General features: G+C 36.4%; 1 long non-coding RNA gene across 1 annotated transcript; it reads left to right on the top strand.

Annotated features, from left to right (window-relative positions):
* The first annotated feature begins 7,571 nt into the window (after nucleotides 1–7,571).
* LOC110866313 lies at nucleotides 7,572–10,419 on the top strand. Its single transcript, XR_002551324.1, has 3 exons — nucleotides 7,572–7,699; nucleotides 8,834–8,922; nucleotides 10,247–10,419. It is a non-coding gene; the product is annotated as an uncharacterized LOC110866313 (long non-coding RNA).
* Nucleotides 10,420–16,936: the final 6,517 nt, after the last annotated feature.

Raw genomic sequence — 16,936 nt, 5'->3', positions numbered from 1 at the left:
TAGCTTCCAACGGGCTTTCCACTTCCTAACTACCACATGAAGAGGCACAATGTAGGAGGTGGTTGGGGCAGGGAAGTCAGTATTTCCTTTATTAACCACCGTCCAATCTGGCGCGCCATCTCGGGATGGCGGTGCAGTAGCATTCCTGTTGGTGGATACCTTATGAGAACATTAATGAATGCCTCTCTTGGAAGTACATGCAACGGGGCAAACTTTGTTGGCTAGCGTCACTAGGAGCTTAGCACAATGTAGTCCACTCCAATCACACATAATCCTAGATCGACGTTCTAGTGCATGAATCTAAAATACGAACGCAGGTAAGCGTTTCAAGCTGAAATATAAACACAGTGTACTTTTCCATAAGGATTACGCTACCACCACCGTCAAAACACCGAATTTCGATATCCTATTAATAAAACATACAATTATAGCGTTTGACTCGGCATTCAAAAATATATTGTAAAAAATAAATCCAAGCACCACCACACCCACCACGGCACCACTATAGCCCACCACTACCCTTAACCACCTCATCCACCTCCTCAGCTGACCCACCACCATCACCACAGCCGACCCACCACCACTATCATCACAGCCGACCCACCACCACCACCACATCCTACCCACCACCACAACAGCCCCCCACCACCGCCACCACAGCCGACCCCCCCCCCCCACAGCCGACCTACTACCACCACCCACCATCAAACCATAACCACTGTCAAACCCCACTACCGTCAAACCCTAACCAACGTCAATCTCCACCACCTTCAAACCCTAACCACCGCAGCCATAACCACCGTCAATCTCCACCACCATCAAACCTTAACCACCGTCAAACCCTAACCATCGCAACCCCACCACCCAACCCTAACCAAGTCAAACACCTACCACCGTTTGATTCACCTCCACAGCCCACCCACCACAACCACCGCAGCCCCACCGTTAAACCCTAACCACCGTCAAACCCCAATACAAAAAACAACAACCACAACCCCAACACCACCACAAACGGGCAAAATAAAACCAAAAAAACATAAAAGATTGAAGATTAATCATAAAATATGAAATACAAACTAACCTTGAATATTTAGATTGTAGAGAGAGATAAGAAAGCGAGAACTATACGAGAGACAAAGAATCCGTGCGTGTGTGTGCACTTCTGGATCGTCATCGTGTGGTCCAGAGTTCCTCTCGTGTGGTCCACAACCACTTTTCGTATGCACTTTCATTGAGGATCTTGGTTTTAGCTATAAAAGGAAACGAAACTTCAATACGTCGCTCATAGGTCAATGAGAGGTGTATAGAAGTTCATTTTCTGCCAACTTTTCAGAAAAGTTAAGTATATACGGCCCTCAACACCTTATACGCACCGTATAACCTGAAATGGTGTCAGAGTCCGTATATCTATACGCCTCTCATTGCCCTATGAGCGGCGTATAGACGTTTTTTTTAACTTGTGATACGTATGAGAAGTTGTAATAATTCGTTTCCATCTTCACAATCACAATGATTCTTTGCAAATGTGGTAGGCCAGCTGCACTAGAAATATCTTTGACTGAAACTAATCTCGGACGTCAATTTTACACTTGCTCTCAAATGGTATGCTTTTTAAGCACTATTTTTTTTACACTTTGAAACACTAATTTGTCTTCCGCTTTAGCATTCTAGGTGCAAATTCTTTGCGTGGCACGATCCTCCCTTGTGAATCGGTCATGTGTGGTCATCAAAGGAGTGATGGATTCAAAGGTTGTGCTTGAAGACCAAGTCAAGGATTTGAAAGAGGATGTTCGAATGTATAAATTGTAAGTCGCAGAATTGGAAGACAATCATTCAAGGGTTGTTCGCAAGAGGGAAACTTGTTTGATAATCAGTTGGATTTTTTTTGTGTTGTTTGTCTTGGTATTTTTCATTGGTAGTAATATTCAGCTTTTAGAAAAATGTTTTTTTAATAAGTCGAGAACAAACGTTTATAAAAAAACCACGGGGCAAACAACTAAGCATAAATAACAAAAGGAACAAACACTCATCAAGTTCTTCAACATAACAAAAAGAAATAAATATTTGTTCATACATGCCCAAAACATAACCAAAATAAATAAACATTAAGTTACCATAAATTTTGACAGTAAAGTTCACCAGACGAAACATAGAAATACTACTCCGACGCCATGTGTCATCGCTGTCTTCAGAATCATCACCACCACCTGTCATAGGGATCTGCGTAGCGGACGGGCCTGCCTGCGTCCCGGACGGGCCTGCCTGCGTCCCGGACGGGCCTGCCTGCGTCCCGGACGGGCCTGCCTCCATGTCGGTATCCGAATACACTCGTGGACGTGGCGGGGGTCGAATCGCCAACCCCGCCTGGGTACGTCTCTCGGCCTCACTAGCCATCACCCACTCCATCTGGTCCATCTGCCTACCCATCCGCTGAAACTATTGTGTCCAGCTCGCCATCGTATCGGCCTGACCCGCCATCATTTCGGGTTTGTATGAAATTTCGGGTCGGGTTAGGGTCGGGTCGTCGGGTTAATACGTATGACACAATTTTCGGGTTTGTATGAAATTTCGGGTCGGGTTCTGGTTAGGGTCAGGTCGGGTTAATATGTATGACACAATTTTCGGGTTTGTATGAAATTTCGGGTCGGGTTTGTATGAAATTTCGGGTCGGGTCAGGGTCGGGTCGGGTTTATATGTATGATACAATTTTCGGGTTTGTATGAAATTTCGGGTCGGGTTCAGGTTAGGATCGAGTCGGATCATACATTTTCTAGTTTTTTCATACCTAATAAACATTATATATAACGGATAACACATATACAAAATTAGTTTTTTCACTCTAAAATTATATAAACATTATATATAACGAATAACACATAATTGACGGTTATGTCATACCTTTTTTGTTGTTTTCTGGTCATTAGCACCTTCGTCATTGTCAACACCTTCCTCGTTAGCACCTTCGTCGTCGTCAACACCTTCCTCATCGTCGTGATCACATTAACAAAGTGCATTACACCTTCCTCAACTTCGTTATCATTTTCCTCAAAGTCCTTAGCACCTTCCTCGTACTCTAACTTGTGTTGGTTTTTCGTATACGAATGGTAAGTCCCACATTTGTGTTGCGGATAACTTTGGGCCATGTAAGATGGTTCTGCCTCATCTACAAATACCTGGTTCAAATCAGGCAACACGGGACGCACACCCCCGTCATCACAACAAGGCACAGATACAACCTCCTCCTCACCTCGATCAACGCCGGATAACCAAATGCTTTTGGAAACGTATGACTAGTTCGAATCTTCGCCAAAAACATAACCAATGTTCCAAGACGACATCTTTACGCTTCACGGTTTCAACCGACGTTTTTATTTGTGAATTTTCATCATTATTTTGTGAGTTTTCAACATTTGAATGAAATAATTCATGTATGTTTGGAATAATAACATTTTCTCAGACGTTAAGTCGCGTATAGGTCAATAAGCGCGTATACAAGTCACCTTTTAAGACTTTTCAGTCTGAACTTGCTTCCTGTTAGTATTTATACCTTAAATTCCTTGAACATCGTACCTGTACGCCGCTCATAGGGCAATGAGAGGCGTATAGGATTTAATGCTTCAACTACCACCATCTTATACGCCATTCATAGGCCAATGAGAGGCGAATAGATTCACATTTTCTGACACATTTAATGCTTTCACACCTTATACTCCTCTCATAGCCCTATACACTGCCTCTCGGGGGTGTGCACTTAAAAAATAAGGATGTATCAATACCCTCACCCTAAAATAAACGATTGTTTCATATCTTAGTGATAACATAAATTCCTAATTTTACAAACACTTTAAATCTTCCTCCATTTGTTTCCCCTGGAATCTAGATTAATCGTTAGCCACTACAAAAAAGTGGCAATATGCCGCTGCTAAAGGGTTTGATCTGCACCGCTAAAGGTATTAGCGGCAACATGTCGCCGCTAAAAGATTTGATCTGTGACGCTATTGCTTAGTCACTATTGCTCTTTGTTGCGGCTAAAAGTTCTTGTTGTCGCTAAAGGGTTACCACTTTTAGCGGCGACACGACGTTACTATATGTGTTTGTCGCTAAAGACTTCTATCAAAAGGGGTGACACTGTTGCCGCTAAAAGTCTTTTTTTTCTGCATTTGCAATATTTCCAGTTATCTGAGTACACAAACTAACCATTTCCAGTTTTCCGCAATACAAACTAACTAAATAAACATGATACTTAACATCCTAAAATTGCATAAAAGGTAAAAAACTACAAGATAGTTGGGGGACACCGCGTCCGGATCGAATCAATAGTGGCGACATATGACGTGTCGCCGCTATTGATAGGTCGTTCTTGTAGTCAACGATATAAATATTTTTGTTTTTTAAAAATTAATTCGTTGTTTTAGTTACACTTAATTTGATAGTTACCATACAAGAGAATATTCTTGTACGAATGATAGATGAGGCTTTTAATTGTTGATCTCCCAAGATCGAGGTCTAAAATTTAAGAGGTGGCAATTACGTAATTTACAGGATGAAATAATTGAAAAAAATAAAAAAGAGTATTCTGTTCTTTTCTCACTTGAATTCCTTCCCCCCTTAATTTTCAAACGGCTATAATTTTTTCATATGATAATATTTAAAAAAAAATACATCGTATTAACGAGCATTTCATTCTTTTTAATTTGAGTATGTTATTGTTATAGTTTTCTTTAAAAAAATATAAGCTATAAATTTATGTGATTGTGTAACGTTACGTGATTATGTTCCAGTATGTAATTACATATTGGAACATCCAATGAATACTTAAATCATGCACCGCAAATAGTAACAAATGATCAATGTAACACTGCATCTATAATTACGTACCAAAATGATCAGTAAATCACGTACCAAATACTCAAAGTATACCTAAATCTAGAATCGCGTACCATGTGTGTAAAAGTAGTAACATATACTCAATGTAATAATCATGTACTAGGTGTGCAAAGCAATAACAAATGCTTAATGTAATAATCATGTACCATGTATGCAAGCAGGAACAAATGCTCAATGTAACATTACATCTATAATCACGTAAAGACTTATATTACAGATCTAATCACGTAATAGCATAAAAAAATTAAGTTCTCATCATATTAAATGTATAATCACATAAAAGCATAACTTCAATGAAAAAAAACATTATACAATGAAAAACTATAATTATGTAATTACGTACTGATACATAATCACGTAACATTACACTTGTTACATATGGTATGTGATTATAGATGTAGTGTCATATTGAGCATTTGTTACTGCTTGCACATATGGTACGTAATTACGTACTAAAACATAATCACGTAACATTACACAAATCACATAATTTTATAGCTTAAAAATATAATTTTTTAAAATAAGAAAACTACAGCAATATGTTGCTCAAATTAAAGAGAATGAAATGCTCGTTAATATGGTATAACTTTTTTAAAATATTATCGTATAGAAAAGTTATAGCCATTTGAAAATCGGGAGTGAAGTAGGTTCCAGGGAAAATGGCCATAACACCTTTCCTTCCTAAAACTGAAAAGGACACTTATCAATCCTAAGATGTCTTGTACACTCGCACAAAATTTTGTCATTTATGTGATCCGATGCCATATTATTCAATGCGGCAAACTAACATATGTAATCAACATAGCTAAATTATTTTCAATTTTTTACAATTATTATTAACTAGAGTAAAGTACAATTTCAGTCCCTGTGATTTACACCCATTCTCAGATACAATCCCTATTTGACAAAAAAAAACGATCACTCCAGTCCCTCCCTGTGGTTGTCAATTGGAATCAATCAAGTCCTTGGTGTTTAATGGTTGTTTAAATTCGTGTGAAAAGACTAAAATACCCCCAACAACTTTACTTACCATTTCAGTCCCTATAGTTATACTTGATATCATCCCTCCAATTTCAAAAGTATTACCTAAATCTAGTAATTAAAGGTTGAAGGCAAATAAGCTCCCTAATCTAATATTTAATGATGTTACTAATAACAATAAGTGATTACCAGCTGAATCCAAATTTGGGCTTCAACTGGTAATCCAAACATTTGTGATGGCATTGACGCTTCTGAATTTGGACTGGGTTTGACTTTTAGAATTTGAACTAGGTTTGACCTTATAATTTCAATTGGGTTTGACTTATCGAACTTGAAGTGGGTTTGAATTATCAATGTTGCATACAATACTTAATACAAAAGACTAATCCTATGCTCCTTACACCCTCATCAAATATATTATACCATCAATTTAAATTCTGCTACAAACAACCATTATGCAGCAAACATTTCATGGTGAAATCCTTGACCCTGATGTGCAGCAGTCATTTGAAAAAGCAACAGCCTTATGTGTATACGATAAAAAAAGAACCAACCAACATTTCATGGTGAAAGCCTTATGTGCATACAATACCCATTGTAATTTCTATGTAATTTCCTTTTGGGACGTTTAAGTGAATTCTCAATGAATAAACAAGCTATTGATACCTAAATAAAAATCAACAAATGAGATTACATTTACAATAAATAAACATTTTGAATTTGACATAATTTCCATTAATTAGCATATATATAAATATATACATACACAACCTAATAAATTAACCACGGACACTACACCATGATTGTCATGGATGCGCAATGTTTACCAGATTATTCAAATCCACCAACATGTATTTACATCAATAAGATACAAACAAGTCATACTCACTTATTTCTGTTTCATGGATTATGCTTTGCAAATGGGACACAAGTTCTTCATTGACAACCATTTTCTGATGCACCCAACATGAAAATGCTACAATTGATCCTAAGCATATCAAAATGCTATTGGCACATCAAAGTCATTTGATCCTAATATGTAGCATTTGAAGTCATTTGATCCTAAGCACATCAAAGTTACTATCAAAGTCATCATTACCACTTAAATTTCATCATTAAATACCACTATTCATACACAATAGTTTAATATCATCCTAATAACCATACGTACATAACAGTTACATAACAAAACAAGGGTAAATCCTGATCATTAACTTCAAAAACCCAAAAATTGATGAGTCAAAATATAACCCTTTTAAAGTGTTATACTTAACCTAATAGTTAGTAATCATATCTAAAGCCAAGCAAGCACCCCCGTCTTCATGCTCGACGGCTAAAACAAAGCTCGATCCTGAAACCCCCCCCCCCCTTCCCGTCCTCAATAGCTGGATATGGCGTCAGGTCACCTGCACCCTAATTCCAACTAGAATTCGATGAAAAAAAACTACGTTTCAGATTATATACATGCCACATGTAACGCCCCAAAAACCCAAGTGCTTAATTAACCGGTAAGGCTTCTTGGGATATGACATGAAATAAATAAGTAAGACTAGCTAACTTGGTTAGGGTTATTGTTTACTAAATAGATAAGTTATGACCAAGTAAAAATAAAATGGTAAACATAAGGGACCAAATCTAGCAAGTTGAATTAAAAGTTAATAAAATCAAAACACTAGTTAGTGTGTGTGTATGTATGTCGTGTTTAGAGAGAGGGAGAGCAAGAACTCCCTTGATTCAATCCATCATAAATTCCCCCAAATCAAGATCAAATTAGATGATAAAGCTTTGCATGAATGAGGATTCCTTATCATCTCAACCTAACAAACATGTGGTAAGTTGTAGTTTTTGATTTGGTGATAAGGTATGAAGTGGGTTTATGATAAATTCTTGAATTTGTATGAATTTAAGTATGAAGGTGTGTTAGAATCACCAAATAAAACTTTAGGTATGAACAATTTCAAGTAATTTGATGTTTCGACATAAAACCCACATGGTGATGATGAAGATGGTAACATGGGTGTATCACTATGACCAATCCTTATGCAATTCGGGTGTATCATATTGTATGTGATGAATTGTTATTAGATAAATTGAGCATGACATGAATTTAATTGATATTTAGTTGTTTTGGATGAATGAAAGTGATAAGAAGGAAGAAGAGCATGAAATACTTGTACATTAGGCTTAAAAATTTGTACGCACACAAAGTGTATGATAAAATGTCTAGGTGAGATTACTAGATGAGATTGGATGCAAGTAATGGGTGAAAATGTATAGGATGTGTATATGATGTAGTTGGTAATAAACTAAACATGAGGATTGTATTTCAAATGGAATACATGAAGGATTTTTGGTTGGTTATATGATTTGACCAAGATTATGCATTAGAAGCTTGTACCATGTGCTTGAATGGTGTAATGCTCACCATGTGTTTGATTGATTGGTTGTTAGGAATGATGTTATGATTACGTTAAATTGACTAACTTTGTATGTGGTTGTCAAATGTAGAATTATGAAAGCATTAACATGTGTAAAAATTGATTATGTGTATATTATATATGTAACTAAGTGATCATGTAGTTATAAGGGCGATATAACACGAGTATGAAACGCATATGATGTTATTACTACGGTCCGCCATTTCATTATGAGTGTGTGTTCATAAGTTGAAAGTATGAAAGTAGGACAATTGACATTCACAAAGTCAACAATGCATTAGAAGCATGGTTAGGCTTTCGGGCACAATTACGAGTAGAGAAGTCATATGTTATGCACTAGATGATTTATTGGATGTGTATGATGATAATTGAGTTACATGAATGTGAAACAAAGCGACCATTAGTGTATGTCATATGTATGCAGTAGTTGACTAATGCAAGAAAAATAATGTATGCATGGAAAGAAATGAATGTTTGTATCAATGAGCATATATGCTAACCATGATATGAATGTGGTGACATGAAAGGATATGAACAATATTAGCACGGACTTAAGCATGGAGAGCTAACGGGTCAAGAGGAGGCAGGGAAGCGAATTCGAATACGGACGCATAACGTAAGTGATTTCCGAACTAAATTTATTATCATATAATGAGTTTTGATTGCAAAAAAAAAAATATGGGAATCATGAAAGGATGGGTAGTAATGGTAGAACGAAAGTAAGTAAGGTCGTATTAGGTAATATGTGCATTAGTTATGAATAAAAACTCTTATTAAGTTCAAACGGGTCAAAATGTAGAAAGTATGTGTCGGATGTGGAATTTGGATGTTATGGTGTGGGACTCATATAAGAATGTTTAGGTCATCATAGTACTAAGTTAAGTATTGTTGTAGCGGGCCTAAGTAGTTAACTATGTCGGAAATAACTTGGTAAAATCAAACGAGTCAAAATCAAGAATGTATGATAAAAGTATAGATTTGATTATGGAGACATGAGGTTAACTGTTAGAATTATTTGGGGGCTTGTAATAATGTTATTATACGATTTGGGAAGTTCGGGATGCACGAACGGGGGTCGAGACGTCAAAAAGAATGAAATCCAGTGTCGGTGCTGCAGGGGCAGCGTCGTCGACGCCCTAAATTGCTGTCTACGCGCCAGCAGCCCCGTCTCTTCATTTTTTCTTCGATTTCGGACCCCGTAGACCCATTCCCAAGCCCCGTTAAACTTCCATAATGTACCCCAACCTTACCAAATAGTTTTGTAAGGTACGGATGATTATAGAACTCATTTTTAAGCTCCGGAATTGAACCCCAAACTCATTAAAGAGTGTTTATGAGGTACAAGTAAGAATGAGGCGTGTATGCAAATATGTGTGGGAACAAAATAAATATGTAGGAATGTATGAATAGATTAATTGTATACTAGTAGATGGAACCTATTAGTAAACACGAATAGAATTGAGTATACACGTAGGTTGCTATGTACGAGACTTATATGTATAGTAGATTGTGATAAAGAATTGTTAGTATGAATATGTGAGAATGTAAGTTGTATGGAAGAGTTTGGATAGAGGGGTAGGTGTATGAAGTAGGATTTATCATACTCGAAAGAGTTGGATTAAATAATATGTAAGCGTGTTATTGACCCATATGTATTCGAATGAGCGAGACTTGGATGTATGTATGCATGTATGTATGGTGTAAATATACATGAGTATTAACGATGCTAACTGGGTTATCTTTGAGAATGAAATGAAATAAAGGTACATTTTTGTTGACTTATTGAAGGTTAAACACCAAGATGAAATGCTGGAATTCAATAAGATAACCCAGTGGAATGCATATGAGGATAGAAGGCAGCGTGATTCTACAATTATAGACCTTAGATTATATATAATGTCACCAGGTACTAATGATGTGAATGTATGTGGTGAATGCAGGTTGTACGGAATCACGGATCATCATCACGAGGTGTAAACGGTCAAAGATCTAGTCATAAAATAGATTGTATGGGGAATGTGTGATTATGTAATTTAGTAAACATAAGTTATGTTTTATATCCTAAATGAGAACGAAGAATGTATTTATTGTAAAAGAGTTATTTTAAAATGGACTTTCAAGTATATCAAGACGTTTATAAAGAAAGAAATTCTAAGGCTTGTATTTCCGCTGCGTCTTTATGGTTAAAACGTGTTTGGGTCTTACAAGTTGGTATCAGAGCCCTGGTTTGAGAGAAATCAAGTACAAGAAGGTAAGTACTTGAACTCAAACCCATGAGCTCTTGAGACAAAGAACCCGTACAATCCAAGACTCGATCAAGATCCGAAGGTAGAATTGAATGTAATCATGTACTTATGTATTCATATAAAGAAACTAATTGTATTGTATATGCAAGGTAAGCTTAAGTGTTCGAGGAGGATGATCCGAGGATGCAGTCTAGGACGAATACCAAAGCTTGTAATTAGACAGATGGACCACAGGTACACAATAGTAATATATATGGGTACCAGTGTTAAAAAATAAGAAAAATCTCCTCAGGGAGGATAAATGTTAAACGAAAGACAATGACATTGTCTTGGTACGGTTTTAAAGATGTTGCACGAACTGAAACCCACTTCTCCGGGCATAAGGTGATGATTACATGAAGGCACGAAACTAGTATGTGGATTGCGTGCCTGTCCAGTACGCAAGAAGCATATAACATTCGTGAGACCATGATAATCATCACAGGTATGTCCAGTAAAATCGGGAAGTAGGTTGACGTGTGAGTAAAAGGAGTTGTAAGACTCTTAAGAAAATGAAGGTATTCTATTAGAATGAAAGGTTTGAATCCATAGGTGAGTACAGATCAAACATATAAGAAAAAAAGGTATGAATGAAAGTTTGAATCCGTAGGTGAGTACGGATCAAACTTATAAGAATAAAAAAGTTTGAATCCGTAGTTGATGTACGGATCAAACTTGTAAGAATGAAAAGCATGAATGAAAAGTTTGAATCCGTATGTGAATACCGATCAAACTTATAAGAATAAAAAAGTTTGAATCCATAGTTGATGTACAGTTCAAACTTGTAAGATTGAAAACCATGAATGAAAAGTAGGAATCTGTAAGTAAATACAGATTAAAAAAAGGAGGGAATGTGTTTCTCTCCCCAACTAAGGTAAGTATAAGCATTGTGAGTATGCGGTGATAATAGCATTGTCGGGTTAATCATATCGCTTGACTAACGGAATGCATATGTATGTGTAATTGCATGAATGAACACGTGAGAATTAAGTTATAGCTAATTGATAAAACATAAATGAGAATGCATTAATAGTTTGGCTTTCTGAAAAGTCAAACGAAGTTGAGGTTGTTAACTAGAAAGCAAGTAATGGTAAAATAACATGAGAGGTTTGGTTTATTAAATAATCAAAACTGTCGAAAGTTGTTGTAGTAAGAAAATATTAGTTGAAAGGAGTATTGAATAGAGTTACGTGATAGACACATTATAACTTGACTCATGAGAATTGGGGCGAATGAGGGACTAAGACCCAGGCGAATGGCTTAAGTATTGATGGGAAAGGAAAGTTTTTGCAATAAATGCTAAAATTATGAAATGACGTTTTGTAAGTATGTTCGAACTGAAAGTAAGTACAACGCGTACTACAATATGTATAAACAATAAGTAATAAGTGACGGTTGACTTTGAAAAGTAAAACTGCAGAAGTTGATAACAATTAACGAATTGTAAGAATAATACGCAAGAAACAAAATGTGCAATGTAGTGTAGCTTGTAAGTGAGAAATTTGTGAAAGAAATATGTGTGAATAAACACTGAATCGAAATGAATATTCGAATAAGAAGTGCTAATCGATAATTTCGTAAATGAGAATGGTAGAATTCTTGAAGTGATGAAACTTGTAGAGTTGGTGAAAGGATGCTCGTGAGCGGAGGCTCATCACATGGATGGGTAAGGTCAATCCAATTATGGAATGGACAAATGAAGGAGTGGGCCGATCCGGGTCATGGATCGTTGATTTATGCAATGAAATCGAGGTTAATAAAATGTTTAAATCATGATTGATAAGTATTAATTGGTAGATTGAATACGACCTATGAACTAACGAATGGTAGGATAAGTATGGCATAGTATGGACTTTTAGCGGCCAACATAAGAAGAAATTTCATCTTAAATTGTTTTCCATTAGGACCTTGAGTGAAAATTTTAGGGTATTAGTTGAATACTCGTATGATGAACTTTTGCAACATACTTACTTAAATAGTATAAGTAGTGTATGAAGAGAGAGCAAATAATAAAGTAGCATGAATGAAATGATTCGCAGTTTAACCTAAAGACGTGCACAGTAAAAGTAACGGTAGCAAACATAGAATGATTTATGAGTAAAAGTAGGAGTGACCGGTTCATCATGATTAATAAATGTATGAAAGCATCTTGCTTAATATAAGAGGTAGAGACAAAACATATGATTATGTTTGTTCATGAATAAAGGTCCTTTGTAAAAGATACGAGTGAATTCGTACCATAGTATGCATAGTGGATGAAATGAAGGAATGAGCAATTAGTAAGTAAAAGTAGTTATAGTTTGATAAAAATGAGAGAGGTTTCGGGGACGAAACCTCCTTTAAGGGGGGTAGACTTGTAACGCCCCAAAAACCCAAGTGCTTAATTAACTAGTAAGGCTTCTTGGGATATGACATGAAATAAACAAGTAAGACTAGCTAACTTGGTTAGGGTTATTGTTAACTAAATAGATAAGTTATGACCAAGTAAAAATATGATGGCAAACATGAGGGACCAAATCTAGCAAGTTGAATTAAAAGTTTATAAAATCAAAACACTAGTTAGTGTGTGTGTCTGTGTGTGTGTGTATGTATGGCGTGTTTAAAGAGAGGGAGAGCAAGAACTGCCTTGATTCAATCCATCAAAAATTCCCCCAAATCAAGATCAAATTAGATGATGAAGCTTTGCATGAATGATGATTCCTTATCATCTCAACCTAATAAACATGTGGTAAGTTGTAGTTTTTGATTTGGTGATAATGTATGAAGTGGGTTTATGATAAATTCTTGAATTTGTATGAATTTAAGTATGAAGATGTGTTAGAATCACCAAATAAAACTTTAGGTCTGAACAATTTCAAGTAATTTGATGTTTTGACATAAAACCCACTTGGTGATGATGAAGATGGTGACATGGGTGTATCACTATGACCAATCCTTGTGCAATTCGGGTGTATGATATTGTATGTGATGAATTCTTATTAGATAAATTGAGCATGACATGAATTTATTTGATATTTGGTTGCTTTGGATGAATAAAAGTGATAAGAAGGAAGAAGAGCATGAAATACTTGTAAATTAGGCTTAGAAATTTGCACGCACACCAAGTGTTTGATAAAATGTCTAGGTAAGATCACTAGATGAGATTGGATGCAAGTAATGGGTGAAAATGTATAGGATGTGTATATGATGTAATTGGTAATAAACTAAACATGAGGATTGTATTTTAAATGGAATACATGAAGGATTTTTGGTTGGTTAGATGATTTGACCAAGGTTATGCATTAGAAGCTTGTACCATGTGCTTGAATGGTGTAATGCTCACCATGTGTTTGATTGCTTGCTGGTTAGGAATGATGTTATGATTACGTTAAATTGACTAACTTTGTATGTGGTTATCAAATGTTGAATTATGAAAGCATTAACATGTGTAAAAATTGATTATGTATGTATTGTATATGTGACTAAGTGATCATGTAGTTATAAGGGCCATACAACATGAGTATGAAACGCATATGATGTTATTAGTACAGTCCGCCATACCATTATGAGTGTGTGTTCATAAGTTGAAAGTACGAAAGTAGGACAATTGACTTTCATAAAGTCAACAATTCATGAGATGCATGGTTAGGCTTTCGGGCACAATTACGAGTAGAGAAGTCATATGTTATGCACTAGATGATTTATTGGATGTGTATGATGATAAGTGAGTTACGTGAATGTGAAACAAGGCTACCATTAGTGTATGTCATTTGTATGCGGTAGTTGACTAATGCAAGACAAATAATATATGTATGGAAAGAAATGAATGTTTGTATGTATGAGCATATATGTTAACCATGATATGAATGTGGTGACATGAAAGGACATGAACACTATTAGCACGGACTCAAGCATGGAGAGCTAATGGGTCAAGAGGAGGCAGGGAAGCGAATACGAATACGGACGCATAACGTAAATGATTTCCAAACTAAATTTATTATCATATAATGAGTTATGATTGCAAAAAAAAATATGGGAATCATGAAAGGATGGGTAGTAATGGTAGAACAAAATTAAGTAAGGTCGTATTCGGTAATATGTGGATTAGTTATGAGTAAAAACTCTCATTAAGTTTAAACGGGTCAAAATGTAGAAAGTATGTGTCGGATGTGGAATTTGGATGTCATGGTGTGGGAGTCATGTAAGAATGTTTAGGTCATCATAGTACTAAGGTAAGTATTGTTGTAGCGGGCCTAAGTAGTTAACTATGTCGGAAATAACTTGATAAAATCAAACGGGTCAAATTCAAGAATGTATGATAAAAGTATAGATTTGATTATGAAGATATGGGGTTAAGTGTTAGAATGATTTGGGGGTTGCAATAATGTTATTATACGACTTGGGAAGTTCGGGATGCGCGAACTGGGGTCGAAACGTCGAAAAAACAAAATCCGGCGTCGGTGCTACACGGGCAGCGTCGCTGACGCTGGGCAGCAGTTGGCTGACACCCTAACTTGTTGTCTACCCGCCAGCCGCCGCCAGCAACCTCGTTTCTTCGTTTTTTTATCGATTCTGTACCCCGTAGACCCATTCCTAAGCCCCGTTATACTTCCATAATGTACCTCAACCTTACCAAATAGTTTTGTAAGGTACGGATGATTATTGAACTCATTTTTAAGCTCCCAATTTATACCCCAAACTCACCAAAGAGTGTTTATGAGGTACGGGTAAGAATGAGGCGTGTATGCAAGTATGTTTGGGAACGAAATAAATATGTAGGAATGTATGAATAGATTAATTGGATGTTAGTAGATGGAACCGGTTAGTAAACACGAATAGAAATGAGTATACGCGTAGGTTGGTATGAACGAGACTTATATGTATAGTAGTTTGTGACCAATAATTGTTAGTATGAATATGTGAGAATGTAAGTTGTATGATAGAGTTTGGATAGAGGGGTAGGTGTATGAAGTAGGATTTATCATACTCGAAAGAGTTGGATTAGATAATATGTATACATGTTATTGAACCATATGTATTCGAATGAGCGAGACTTGGATGTATGTATGCATGTATGTATGGTGTAAATATACATGAGTATTAACGATGCTAACTATGTTGTCTTTGAGAATGAAATAAAATGCAGATACATTATTGTTGACTTATTGAAGGTTAAACAACGAGATGAAATGCGGGAATTCAGAAAGATAACCGAATAGAATGCATATGAGGATAAAACGCAACGTGATTCTATAATTATGAACCTTAGATTTTATATAATGTCACCGGTTACTAATGATGTTAATGTATGTGGTGAATGCAGGTTGCACCGAATCATGGATCATCATCACGAGGTGAAAGCGATCAAATATTGAGTCATAAAATAGATTATGCGGGAATGTGTGATTATGCAGTTAGGCTCGCTATGCTATATGGAACAGACTGTAGGACTATCAAGAAGACACAAGCGCGCAAGATGGAGGTAGGAGAGATGAGGATGCTGAGGTTGATGTGTGGACACACGAGGTTAGGTCGGATAACAAATGTGGTTTTTAGGGAAAGATTAGGAGTGGCTAGTATATCGGAGAAGATTAGGGAGGGGAGATTGAGATGGTTTGGGCATGTGAAGCGGAGGGAAACGACGACACCAGTTAGAGTAGTGGAAACTCTTACTGTGGAGGGGAGGAGAGGAAGAGGCAGACCCAAACTGACATGGGATGAGCAGATTAGGCATGATTTACTAGATTTGCATCTTTCTGAGGACATGGTCCAAGACAGGACTTCGTGGAGGCGTAGGATTAGGGTTAAGGACTTCTAGATGATATTTCAGCAAGGTCTTAGGTATATTTTAGGGATGTTGGTTTTTCTTATTCTTTAAGGGACTTTTCCGGTAATTGCCTCTTGTGTTTATGCCCAAATGATGTTGTATGCTATTATACATGATTTACATTATATTGTGTCACTTTGATCACTTTCTTGGTATGTGTGACTTCTTATTTCTATATTCTTTAACTTGGTGTGTTGGTATGCTGTTCGTTTTCGAGCCGATTGTCTCTCTAGAAGCAGCCTATTTATCCCTATGGATAGAGGCAAGGTCTGTCTACATCCCACCCTCCCCAGACCCTATAAGTAGCTTTGTTATTTGTGGGATTTACTGGGTATGGTTGTTGTTTTTGTTGTTGTAAGTTATGTTTTATATCCTAAATGAGAACGAAGAATGTATTTGTTGTAAAAGAGTCATTTTAAAATGAACTTTCAAGTATGTCAAGACGTTTATAAAGAAATAAATTTTAAGGCCCGTATTTCCATTGTGTCTTTATGGTTAAAACGTGTTTGGATCTTACAAGTTGGTATCAGAGCCCTGGT

This window comes from Helianthus annuus, chromosome 7 (genome assembly GCF_002127325.2).
Source record: "Helianthus annuus cultivar XRQ/B chromosome 7, HanXRQr2.0-SUNRISE, whole genome shotgun sequence".
In the NCBI taxonomy this organism is placed as follows: Eukaryota; Viridiplantae; Streptophyta; class Magnoliopsida; order Asterales; family Asteraceae; genus Helianthus; species Helianthus annuus.
Note: the sequence above shows the minus strand (reverse complement) of the source record. Positions and strands in the feature narration are given on the sequence as shown.